Below are 14494 nucleotides of genomic sequence, written 5' to 3'. Positions count from 1 at the left end.
TAAAGAGACATCATTTTTAAGCAACTTTATTACTGGTCGAAATGCACATATATGCTGCATGGAAAGAAGTGTTTACCTGCCATTCAACCCTCTCACTGTACCTAACTGTAACTCAAACCATAACATCACACCTAACCATAATCTTAAATTTAACTCTAACCTAGCAATTGTTCTAACACTAGCACTAGTCTTAACCATGGCCCATAAGCCCAAACCTAACACTAACCATGGCCCTTCCCAAATATAAACTTAAAACTAAACATAAAACTAGCCATAACTTAAGTATAACAATAACCCAAGACCAAGACCCAGCCCTACCCCTAACCTACTCCTAAAAGTAGCCCTATCCTTAAACCTAACTCAGACACTACCACTCACTAAGCATAGCCCTAAAATTAACCCTAGTACTAGTGTTAACCCTAAATCTAAACTAATCCTCATCTTAGCCCTAGAATACACTAACCACTATCGTCAACTCAAAACATAAACATCTTAACACTGACATTAACTCTAACTCTAATTCTACCCCCTAACCTAACTCTAACACTAGTCCTCTACCCCTAAATCATAGCCATGACCATAACCTCAGCCTTTGGCCTAGCGTATCCTAAACTTAACCCTAATTCAAACACTAACCCTAACTCTAGCCCTAGGATGAATCCTAACTGTATTTCTAACAGTAACTCCATCCTTGTCCCTACCATAATGTGAATCTTAATACCAGTCTTAAACCTAACCTTAATCATGGCCCAGGACCTAGCCACAAACCTAAATGAAACCATAACCCTAACAGCAAAACATGCCTTAGCCTTAGACCCAGACAAAAACCTAACTCTAACCCTAGAGCAGGCATAATGCTAACACTACTTCTATACTTAATCCTATCACTAGCCCTATCCCTAATCGAAGAGTAAGCCTACCTCTAACTTCAACCTAGCCTAACCTTATCCTAACCCTAGTGATAGCCCCAGTCTTAAACTTAAGGCTATTCTAAACCCAGTCCGAGATTTCATCCTAAACTTAATCTGACATCTAAGTCTAGTGATATAGTTTCCCCTAACTGTAGTTATAACCATAACCTTAACCTTTTCCCTAGCCATAAACCAAAACTTAATCCTACCTCAAAAGGTCACACTTGCCCTAACGCTATCCATATCCTAACCTAATGCTAAATGTAGGACTAGAGTGAGTCACAGCCCTAATGTTAGCTACAACTATCACCAGTCCTAGACTTACACCTATCCCTAGACTTAGCTATATCTCTGACCATAATCATAATACTACCCCTAGCCTAACACAACTATAGCCCTAATCCTGTTTTGAACTATGACCAAACACTAAACCTATCCTTAAACATGGTTTTAGCTCTGGACTCAGTATCAGAGCTAACGCTAAACCTCACATTTAGCTTAATGCTGGGCTAAGCCTAAACCCGAAAGGTAAACATAATGCTAACACAAGCCCTAAACCAATCCAGCAGTCTAACCCTAAGAAATTATCTCCATTAGGAAGACTTCTTATTTTGGCCCCACATTCAATATTGCTCATAATGCATTTATACTCTCAAGGAGAAAGAAGAATGTAACTCCCTTATAAAGTGAACCTTATCTCCAAACATACACCTAAAACTCAACACTGGCCCTACCCTAAACCTAACCTGTAAACTAAACCTAGCCCTTACCCAGGACCAAGCCTCACCTCACCCTGAACCATAATGCAAAGGACTTTTTCTTTATATACAATAGCCCTTTCTTTCCATTTTTTATTATATTATTCTTTAACTGGGGGTACACTGTGACATTTACAAAAGTTCTTGCAATATATCATGGTTGAATTCACCCCCTCCGTCATTCTCCTTTGTATTCATACTGTTCATTTCTTTAATAGTTTCAACAGGTGTCATTTTTCTATTTAAATACATGAGTACATAGTTTTCCACAACATTCACCCTCCTACACACGTAGAACAGTTCTTATTTGGGAGAAAAGTTCATTTTTTTCTCATAAGGCAATTATGTGATCCATGGGAAAGAAGCATGTAGTTTCCCGTCTCAGAGTAACTTAAGAATACTGTTTAGAATACTACACAGTATTATAATCCAGGAACTCACTCTGTGCCTCATAGAACTTCTATAGATATTATTTTGGAACAACTTGAATTGTTGCTCCTAATGTTGTAACTCAAATGTAGTCCAAAATTTGTACCTAACCCAAGCACTATCCCTATTCATAAACATAAATCTAAACCTAACTATAACCCTAGCTATTGACTTAACATTGACCCCGGCACTAGCCCTAACCCAATCACGGTCCTAGCCATATCCCTGGGCTTAATCCTACACCAAACCCCTAAGGCTAACCAGAGCCCAAACACAAATGAATTCCCTAACCCTAAACCTACACCCAGTCTGACACTAGCCCTAGCCTTAAACATAAGTCTAACACTACACAGTAACTCAAACACTAACCCTATTCTTAGTCCTATCACCAAACTTAGAACTAAAGTTAACCCTATCCCTCACCCTTAACCTAACCTTAATCATAATCCTAAACATAATCCATAACCACAGGAGTAACCTTAAGCCAATCTCCACTTCTATCTCTAACCCAAAACTTACCCAATCTTTTGTAATGTCCCAAAAAATACCACTAGAAATAAACCAAAAATAAAATCAAACCCCTACTCTATCATTAAAGAAAACCATAATAAAACAGATCAATAATCTGCAGCCTAACCCTACAGATAACATTAACCTTCAATCTAACCCTCTTCCTGGCCCAAGCAAAGCACTAGCCTTGACCAGGACTCAACCCTTCCCTAAAACTAAATAGTATCACTAGTTCTGTCCTTAAATTTCAGTCTAACTCTAAAATTAACCACAACATAAACCTACACATAACCCAAATCCTCACCGTACAACTAACCTTAACACTAGCCATAGACATAAGTCTAAAACTACCCCAGGCCCTAAAATAAACTAAAACATAAAACAAAACCTACCATGTATGAAAACCTAACCCTAATTCTAATGCTAATAATCCTAACCTTAGCTATGACAGTAATCCCAAACAAAAGCCTAAACCTAACACTAACCCTAAGCTTAACCCCCACCCTACCTCTAACCTTTATTATGGACCTAGCCATAAACCTCATCATAACACAACCCCTAATTCTACCTTAAATCTAACCTTAACCAACACTAAATAAACTCAGTCCTTGAACTAACCCAAGGTTAAGTATCAAAGTGAGTGCAAGCACTAATCCTAACCCAAGCAAAACCATTTAGCCATGTCAGAAAGAAAAAAATATCCATTAACCTCCCACAAACACTAGTCTCAGTGCTACCTCTACACCACAATTTAAATACAACCCTATCAAAAATACTACATCTCTAAACCCTAGCATAGTTCTAAACTTGCCGTAACCATAGCAGTAACCCCAACCTTAACCTAAGGCAAACCCTAACCTTACATTAATCCTAACTCCAGCCCTAGGACTATCCCTTACCTCAATCTTTATCCTACCATAATTAGAGGCTTAAATCCTCCTCCTGCCCTAATACCATGGCTAGCCCTTGACCTAGCCATAATTAAACCATGTAACCCAAACCTTAAACCTAATAGAAACACTAGCATTCTCCTAAGACATAACCTTAATAATAACCCTATCCCTGATAAGACTAATGCTAACATTAGCTTTAGCCTTAACCCTATCTAAGTCTAGGACTAGCCCTAAACTTAACCTTTCCTAATCCTATCCTATGCTCATCCTAACCCTAGTTCTTTACTTAGATCTATTCAAACACTAGTCTTAGTCTTGACCCTAAATCTAAATGTAAATCAAAGCCTTATGCTCTAACCATAAACCATACCACAAACATATCCTTAATCCCTGCCCTTAACCATAACCCAAGGTAACCCTAATCCTAACACTATCACTAAATCTAGCCATAGGACTACCCCTATCTTTATTTCTCACCCTAACTGTAATCGTGATCCTACCAGATGGAGTTAACTCCACCTAACCCTTAATCCCAGCCCTATACCAACCTGAACCCAGGCCTTAGACCTACCCATAAACCTAACCCTATCCTTAACCCTAACACTAAAACCCGTCTTCACCTTAGACCAAGCCCTAAACCTAACACTAACCACAATGGAAGGCTACTGATATCGCTATCTCTAGCCTTAATCCTACCGGTAGACCTATCCCAAATGTTAAGACTAAATCCTTCCCTTGCCTTAACACTATCATAACCCTAGGCAAAACCCTAGTTCTAGATTTAAAATTTAAAGCTATTCCTAGACTTCACCCTAAACCTACCTCTATATCTAAGCCTAGTGTCACCTCTAACTCTAAACTATATCCATTGTAACCTAAACCTTGCCCTAACCATAACCCTAAACCTAATCCAAACCATAACCCTATCACTTCACCTAGCCCTAATCCTAAACCAAAATTACCCTAACCTTAACAAAACTCCTAACACAATGGTAAACACAGAACTAAAGCAAGCATTAGCCCTATTTATAGCTACAGCTATAAATAGTCCTAGACCAAATCTATCCCTAGACTTAACCCTGGTCATAATCCCAGTATTAACTGTAGCTATTGACGTAACCTAGCCTAACATAACCACAGCCCTACCCATGTTCAACTCTGACCAAACCCTAAACGTAGCCCTGCCCTTAGAGTCAGTCATAGGGATAACCATAACCCAAATACTAACCTTAATGCTAAACTGAAGCTAAATCCTAACCCCAAACCTAGTATTAGCCAAAACCCTGAATCAATCCATAACCCTAACCATAAGAAATTTTCTTCATATACAAGAGTTCTTATTTTGGACCAACCCTGGATGTTTCTCATAATGTGTTTATATTCTCTAAAAGAAAGAAGTATGCAACTATAGTTATAAAGCACACTATATCTAAATGTGTACCTATGGTATATGGTACAAACATGCATATGAAACTAAACTCAACCTTAGCCCTCCCCTAAGCCTCCACTTAATCCTACACTAATTCTAGCCAAAGACCAACCCAATTCCCATCCTTAACCACAATGGAAAGGATTTTCTCCTTATAGGGTATCTCTTTATATCTTATTGTCATATTGTTGTACTGGGGTACACTGTGACTTTTACAGAAGTTCTTGCCATTTATCATTTTGAAATTAAGCCAATCCATAATTCTCCTCTATAATCATACCCTTCATTCCTAGAATAGTTTCAATTGGTCTCATTTGTTGTATATTTACATACACAGGTAAATTATATTTCCACAACATTTACTCTCGTACAATGATAGAATAGTTCTTATTTGGGAGAAAAATTCATTTTTCCTTGTAAGTCAATTGTATGATCCACGGGAAAGAAGCAGGTAGTTGCTGCTCTAAAAGCAACTTAAGGTTTAGAATGCAACATAACATTGTATTCAGGGAACTTACTCTGGGCCTCATAGGTCTTCTATCAATTTGAAATGAACATTATTTTGCAGCAACCTTGTTACCTGTAATACCAAAACTCAATATAGTCCTAAACTGAGACCTAACCCTGGCAATGTCCCTAAACACACACAAATCTACAACTAAATCTAACACTAACCATTGAAATAACACCAACACTAGCCCTAACCTTAACCCAGCCATAGTTCTAGCCATAGCCCTAACTCAAAACCTACACCAAAACCTCAATCCAAAACCTCAATCTAGCCCTAGCCCTAAACATAATGCTACCTCTAACACTAACCCAACACCTACCAATAAACCTAGATCTAAAGGTAAGTAGCACCATCATCCTTAACCTAGACTTAATCCTAATCCTAACCCAAATCCTACCAATCCCTAAACCAATCCCTACTTCTTTTCCTAACAAAAACTTTGCCCTATCCTACAAGTAACCCTGACACTAGCTATAAACAAACCCTTACACTAGCCTCAGCCCTAAAACAAACCAAACCACAATACTAACCCTAGCCATATCTGAAAACCTAACCCTATCCTAATGGTAAGCCTAACCTTAGCACTGTCAATAATCCTGAATATAAACTTAAACATAACTCTAGCACTAATCATAACCCTCACCCTAACTCTAACCTTAACCATTGGTCTAGCTGTAACCCTTATATTAAATGTAACCCTTATTTTACCTTAAATCTAATCCTAAACTTAGCACTAAATCTAACTCAGCCCTGGAAGTTACCTTAGCTATGTCCTAACCCGAGGACTAGCCCTAACTCTAATTCAAACAAACCCATTCACCTAATTCTCAAATAGAAAATATCCCTAAACCTCACACTAACACTAGGCTTTGCCCTAGCCCTACATCAAATAAGTCTCAACATTACTTCTAAACTAAAAGCTAACCCTAATCCTATGATAAATGCTAAGACTTTTCTAACTGTACCTTAAAACTTGCTCTAGCTATAACCACAGTCCTAGCCTTAGCAATAAACCTAATCTTTATCTAAAGCAAACCCTAACCCTAACATTAATTCTAACACTACCTCTAGCAATAATCAGATCACTAGACCTAACCCCTATCTAAGTCTAATACTAGCCCTAATCTTAACCCTATCCTGACCCTTCTCCTAACATTAGTCCTAGATTTAAACCTGTCCAAATCCTAGTCTTAGTCTTGACCCTAACCCTAATTAAACACTGTGCTCCCTCTAGAGAGAAACTATAGTCATGACCACATACTTAACTTTGCCTTAGCCATACTCTAGCTCCTAACTTTAATTCTATCACTAGGCCTATCCCTAATCAAGACTGAGCCAAACCCTGACTTTAACCTAGCCTAGCCCCATCCTAACCACAGTCCTAACCCTAGTCCTAGAATGAACCCAATTCTATCCCTAGTCCTAGATTTCACCTTAACCCTCACTCTATATCTAAACCTTCTGCTACATTTAGCCATAAACCATAGCCATAATCATAACCTTAACCACTGCCCTAAACCATAACCCTAAACCTAATCCTAACCCTTACTTTTACACTGGTGTAGCCCTAACCCTAACCAAAACCTACCATAACACTAACCATAAACCTAACCTAATGCAAAACATAGCTCTAGAATGAGTCTTAGCCCTAAACCTAGTCACACATGTAGCCATATTCCTAGACCTAAATGTAACCATATCTGTCCATAATTGTAGTATTAATCCTAGCCATGGATACACCCCCTAGCCTCATACAACTATAACTCAATCCTGTTTTGAACTCTGACCAAACCCTAACCCTTTTCCTTAATCTAGACATAGCTCTGGATTTAGTCATAGGGCTAACCCTAACACAAAGTCCAGCTTTAATCCTAACCATAAACTTAAAGTAAACTCAATTCTGGCCCTCACCTAAATATTACCCAAAACCTAGGCCTAGCCCACGACCAAGTCTATTCCCATTCTTAACCCTAATGTAAAGGATTTTTCTCTATGTAGAATAGTTCTTATGTGGGAGAAAAATTCACTTTTCTTCATAAGGCAATTATGTGATCCATGGGAAAGAAGCATGTAATTGCTGTTCTAAAAGCAACTTAGAATTTAGAATGCTACAATATATTATACTCCATGAAATCACTCTGTGTCTCATAGGACTTCTTTCAATTTTAAGTAGACATTATTTTTAGCAATTTATTATTGTTCAAAATGCACACATATGCTGCATGGAAAGAAGTATTTACCTGCCATTCAACCCTCTCACTATCCCTAACTTTAAACCAAGCCCCAACATCACACCTAACCCTAACCCCTACCTAACACTTCTTCTAACACTAGCACTAGTCTTCACGATAGCCATAGTCCAACCCTAGCACTAATCATTGCCTTAGCCAAATTTCAACTTCACACTAAACATAAAACTAGCCGTAAACTAACCATAACAATAATCCAAGACCTAGACCTAGGCCTAAACCTATCCCTATTCCTAAAAAGTAGCCCTAACTTAAACCTAATTCAGGCACTATTACTAACCATAGCCCTAAAACTACCCCTAGTCCTAGTGCTAACCCTAAATCTAGGCTAAACCTAGCCTTAGCCCTAGCCTAACCTTACCACTATCTGTAACTCTAAACATAAGCTTAGCTCTTGATTTTGCACTCACCATGTCCCAAGTCCTATCCCACATACTAATACTGACATTAACCCTAACTATAATCCTAGCCTAACTTCTAACCCTAACACTGGGCAATGACCTAAGCTTAATAACCTCATCTATTCCCTAGCACTAACCTAACAAACCTTAACATACTAATTACTTATAACCCTACCTTGAGCATAAACATAATTCTACTGCTAGCCTTGCCCCAAATGTAGCCTTAAATTGAGACCTAGCCCTGGCGCTACCCTGAAAACTAAACATAAATCTCAACTGTAACCCTTGCCATTAACTTAACACTAACCTTAGCCCTACCCCTACCCTAGCTAAAGTCCTAGCCATATCCCTAGCCTTAATCCAAACCTAATCATAACTCTAGCCCTCACCATAATTCAACCAATACCCTAACCCCAAACCGAAACATAACCCTAACCCTTGCACTAGCCCAAGCACAATAGCTAACTCTAACCTCACCACTAAGCCAAAACCTGTATATAATTCTATCCTACACCTAGCATTATCATAGATTTAAAAGTAACCTTAAATCTCACCCTTATTCTGCCCTCAATCATAATCCTAAACCAAAACCTAGCCTAATTATAACACTATGTGTAACCCTATGCTCAGTTCTAGACCTAACTTGAATTATTCCTTAGCAAATCACTAACCATAGCACTTGCTGTAAACTGAAACTAAAATCAAACTCTAACCCTATCAGTAATACTAACCATAACAAAACTTGACACTAACCCAAGCCCTAACCCTAAAAATAACATTAACTCTAACCTAACCCTATCCCTGGTCCAGCACTAGCACTGACTCAGACCTCATCCTCTAGAAAAACTTAATTCTAGTACTAGTCCTAATCCTAACCTTCACTCTAACCCTAAACTTAACCACAAACCCAATCCTACTCCTACAACTAAACCTAAAACTGGCCATAAACTTAACCGTAACTCCACCCTAGCCCTAATCCAATTCAAAAACCGAACACAAACCCTAGCCATATCCCTAAACCTAACCCAAACACTCATCCTAACCCTAGCTCTAACAATAACCCTGAACTTAATCTAAACCTAACTTTAACCCTGAGCATAACCATCATGCTAACTATAGCCATAGCCATACCCTAACACTAACCTTATGACCAAGCTGGGGATCAAGACTTAGCATTACCCTGGACCTCCAATTAGACCTTCCACTACCACTACAACTAAAACTTGCCCAAATTCTCTTGCTAACTCTAACTCTATTGTAGCATAAGCAGTAGCCCTTAGCCTAACCATATCATTATCCATAAAATAGTCATCACCCTAGAGATCCCCCTAATCCTAAAACTAGCCCTACACCAAGAATTAACCCTAACAGTATCCACAGCCCTAGGTTTAGGTAGGACTAACCCTAACCATAACCTTAAAACTCACCCTAGCCACAAACACATCCTATGAAATCCTAAAGATAAACCTAATGATCAACAAAATGCTAAACTTATCCCTAGCTGCAACCCTAGTCATAACCCTAATCTTTCAACACTACCCAATTCTACCTTAAATCTAACAGTAATACTAACCAATCCCTTGCACTAACCCTAGCCCTTGTCCTAACCCAAGCACTAGCCATAACCCTAACTGAATCAAAACCATTAAACTAACATGAACAAAAAACTATCCCTAATCCTTGCACTAATGCTAACCCTAGCCCTAGCTTTAGCCCTAGGGCTAACCATGGCACACACACTACTTCTAAACTAAAATGTAAATCCAAACCTATCCTAAGTCCTAACACTACCTTAACCCTAGCATGGCTCTTAAGCTAGCAATACGCCTATTCCTAGTCCTAGCAATAGCAGTAATCATAACCTAACCATAAGGCAAACCATGACAGTGGCTCTAAGACTAGCCCTAGGACTAACCCTAACTCTATTCCACCCAAATCCCAACTTTGACCCCATCACAATCTGAACCTTAATCCTAGCCATATCCCTAACTCTAACCCCGGCCCTAGCCATTAAACTAACCCTTACCCTAAACCTACCTGTAACCCTACCCTTAGCCTAGACCTAATTTAAACTAAGCCTAATCTAAATTTAAATCTAGTCCATGCCTAATGTTAACATAGCTCTAGCCTTAGCACTATCTCTAGACCTAATAACAATCTCAGACTAGGTCTAGTCCTAACTATAACCTTAACATTAACCCTATCCTAACTGTAGTCCTAAATTTCACACTAACACTAACCTGAATCTAAGGCTAGTGAAATGTCTAGCCCTAAAACCATGGCTATGAACTTTGCCCTAACCATAACCCTCAATTTAATCCTAAAACTAACCCTTACACGTGTTCTAACCCTAACCCAAACTTACCCTTACACTAACCATAAACAAAACCTAAGGCTGAACATATTACAAGAGTGAGCCTTAAGCTGGGCATCAGTGACTCATGCCTGCATTCTTAGCTACTAAGGAGGCAGAGAGCAGGAGGATGAGTTCAAAGACAGCCTGGGCAAACAGTTTGTGAGACCCAAATCCACCACAGAAAGGGCTGGCAGAGGTGCTCAAGTCATGAGCCCTAAGTTTAAACTCCAGTACTACCAAAAAAAAAAAAAAAGCAAAACAAAAAAGAGCCTTAGCCAAATCCTAGCCCCAATTATAGCCATAGTATATCCCTAACTATAACTGTAATCCTGATCTTCACCCTAGTGATTGATGTTGCCCTAGCACTCACACAACTATAGCCCTTGTCATAACTCCCTAAAGCTAGCCCTAGCCTTGATTTTAGTCACTGTGCTGACCCTAACCCCATGTCTATGCTAAATCGTAACCCTAACACTAATGCCAGTCCTAAACCAAACACTGACTCTAACTGTAAGGAAGTTTCATCATATACAAGTTCTTATTTGGATGTTCTTATTTTGGATCAAATTTCAAAATTGCTCATAATGCATGTATATTCTCTAGGACAAAGCACTACTTAACTGCACTTATAAAGTGAACTCTTTTTCTAACCCTGAACTTAAATCTAAACCCCACACTATCACTAACTTAAATATAAACTTAACTCTACACCTAGTCCTAGCTCTAAGACCAAATCCTAAACCCATCCCTAAGCCTAATGCTAATGTTTTTTCTCTATATACAGTAGTTCTTATTTGGGAACAAATTTCATTTTTTTCTTATAAGGTAGTTATATGATGCATGGGAAAGAAGCATGCAATTGGTGATCTAAAAGTAACATAGTTAAGATTCAGAATACTATACAATATTATACTCCAAGAACTTACTCTGTGCCTCATAGGACTTTTATCAATTTTAAACAGGTATTATTTGGAACATAAATTATTGCTCAGAATGTACATATACACTGCATGGCAAAGGAGTATTTAACTGCCATCCAAACCTTAACACTGTTCATAACCTTACCCCAAAACATAACATTACACCTAACCCTTATACTAACACTAACTTTAACCCCAGCACTTGTCCTAGTCCTAGCAGTAGTCCTAACCATTGCCCTAGTAAAATCTGAACACTATCCCTAGCCCCAGTCCGCATTTCAACATTGACCATAAACATACACTAGACTTATCCTAACCATAACAGTAACCCATAACTCAGACTAGAATTTACCTTACTCTAGATCTAATCCTAAAAGCATCCCTAGCCCTAGCCCTAACCCAGGCACTATCATTCTCTAACCACAGCCCTAAAACTAACCCTAGTCCTACCACCAAACATAGATCTAACCCTATACCTAACCTTAGCACTAGCCCAAACCTTAACACTATCTATAATTCTAAACATAAACTTAGTTCTTTATGTTGCCCTCCCCTAGCACTAACCATACCCTAAGCCCTAACACGAAGCCTGACCCTGATCTTAATCCTAACCCTAATCCTAGCCAAACTCCCATCCCTTTTAGGCCATGACCTAAACCTAAACTATAACTTCACCCCTGCCCTTGTAATACTCTAACCCTAACCTCAACCCAAAACCTAACACTGAACTATCCATAAGCCTAACTCAACCATAATCCTACACATAGTTCTACCCTACACCCTAACCCAATTGTAGCCCTAAACTGCAACCTAGCCTTGGCACTCTATCTATACCTAAACATAAATTTAAACTTAACCAGAGTCCTAGCCATTAACTTAACACTACCATTTCCCTAGCCATAACCTAGCCATAGTCCTATCTATAACACTAAACCTAACCCAACCTTAGTCTTAGCCCTAACCCTAACCAATAACCTAAACATAACCTAACCTTAGTATTATACCTAAACCTACTCTTAATCCTACACTAACCCTAATTCTAACCCTATTTCTAGCTGTAGCACAAACCCTAGACCTAAAGCTAACCCTAACCCTCACATAAACCTAGTCTTAACCATAACCCTAAAACTAATCCTAGTCCTAACCCTAACACTAACCCTAATCCTAACCCCAGTTCTAGCCTAACTGCAAACTTCTCCTATCCTTAGCACTAACCCTAACAACAGCAGTAACCATAAACCAAACCTACCCTATGCCAAGCCGTAATTCAAAGCCTAGCATTAACTGTGTACTTTCATTAGACCTTTCCCTATCCTTAACTCTACCCATGCCTACCACTAATCCTAACCCTAACCCAAAAAGTAACACAAAGTGGAATATTCATCCTAACCATAACAACATCCGTAGACTTAGAAATAACCCAGCCATAATCTTAATTTTAAACCCAACAAGAGCTCTTCACCTAACTCTAACCTTATCCATAATGCTGACCTAAGCACTAACCCTGAACATAACATTAAAACATACCCTAGCCATAACCCTGATCCTGTGGAAAACTGACTCTCACCATAATTCTAAACCCACCCCTAACTCTAAACTTAACCACAGCCATAGCACTACCCATAATCCTAACCCTAATACTACCCAACCCTAACCCTAACTCTAACCCCAGCCCTTGTACCAATCCTAGCTCTAGCCCTAAACCAAACCTAACCCCAAAACAAACTCTTAGCCTAAACCTAACCTAAACACTAAGCATAACCATTACTCTAGTCAAAGACTTACCCTTACCTCTAACCCTAAGACTAAACCTATCCTTCCCAAACCCAAACTTTAGCCTAACCATAATCCAAACCAATACTCTAACATTAATACTAGCTCTACCCCTAGTTTTAGCCCTAGCCATATCACTAACACTAACCTAAAGCCTACCATTATTCCTAGCTCTAGTTCTAGCACTAATCCTAGTCTTAGGCCTAACCATAAAGCTAGCAATAAGTTAGCCCTAGTGCTGTTTCTAAACCAAACCCTAAACCTAACCCTAACCATAAGCCAAGATCTAACCCTAGCCCAAGCAATAAATCAAACCTAAATAAACCTACCCCTGAGACAAACCATAATCCTAACTTTAACTGAAACACTAGCTGGAGTTCTAGCCCTAGGACCAATCCTAGCTCTATCTCTAAGTCTAACACTGACCTTGATCCCAGTCCTAAATCTATATCACATTCCTAAAAACAACTCCCAACAAAACCTTAAACTTGACCCTAACATTAAACCTAATACTAACTTAAACTTTATCCCTAAACCTAACCCTTACCCTAACCTTAGCACTAGTCTTAGCATAAACCCTATACTTAACAGTCATTCTAACCCTAACCCTGACTCTAATCCAAACCCTAACACTCAAAAAGCCCTAGTCCTACCTAACATGTCCTCAAACGAACACTAAGATTAGCCCTAGACTTAACCTTAGTTATAAACCTAGCCTTAAGCCTAGCACTACCCCAAAATATTACACTAACCTAGCCATAACCTCAAACCTAAATCTAACTAGTCCTAACCTGGACCTAAAACTAGCTTTAAACATAGGTTAGAGTATGTTGGCAATAATGGCGCCGATAGGTTTCCGGTTCTTACTGCACCCTTAAGTTTCTATTTCCCAGGGTTATGGTCCTGCCTCAGGTCTAACGTAAATTCCTCTTCTGCCCCAAACCTCAATCCGCATAAACCGTAAGATCCTAACCAACCAGCTCATGCCCAGTCTCACTAAGGGGGTATTTAAGTCCCTGCCCTTCTCTCCTGCACGCTCTTGGCATTTTTCCCTCTCCCACCGGCAATAAAGAATCTCTTGGCCAGATCACTCCTCTTCGTGTGGTCACTTTGGGCCTACAGGGTACATCCCTAAAACTAGCTCTTGTATAAGTCCAAGCTCTAACTATAACTCCAAACCTAACACTAGCCAAAATTCAAGCCCTAACCTAAGGACTAACTCTAACCCTACCCCTAAACTTAAAAATAGCCCTACCACCTAAACCTAATACTACACCTAACCAATCTTAAACTTAACTCTATCCCTATATTGAAATGTAGTTCTACCCATAACTCTAAACCTAAATGTAACCCT

At 39.1% G+C, this 14494-nt stretch overlaps 1 long non-coding RNA gene across 1 annotated transcript in view; it reads right to left on the bottom strand.

The window, feature by feature from the left end:
- The window catches only part of LOC141420750 (uncharacterized), a 124104-nt gene that overhangs the window by 88726 nt on the left and 20884 nt on the right, over positions 1-14494 (bottom strand). The window lies entirely within an intron of this gene.

Source organism: Castor canadensis, chromosome 2 (genome assembly GCF_047511655.1).
Source record: "Castor canadensis chromosome 2, mCasCan1.hap1v2, whole genome shotgun sequence".
NCBI classification, from domain to species: Eukaryota; Metazoa; Chordata; class Mammalia; order Rodentia; family Castoridae; genus Castor; species Castor canadensis.
The sequence above is the reverse complement of the archived record's forward strand: the minus strand, read 5'-3'. Positions and strand labels throughout refer to the sequence as shown.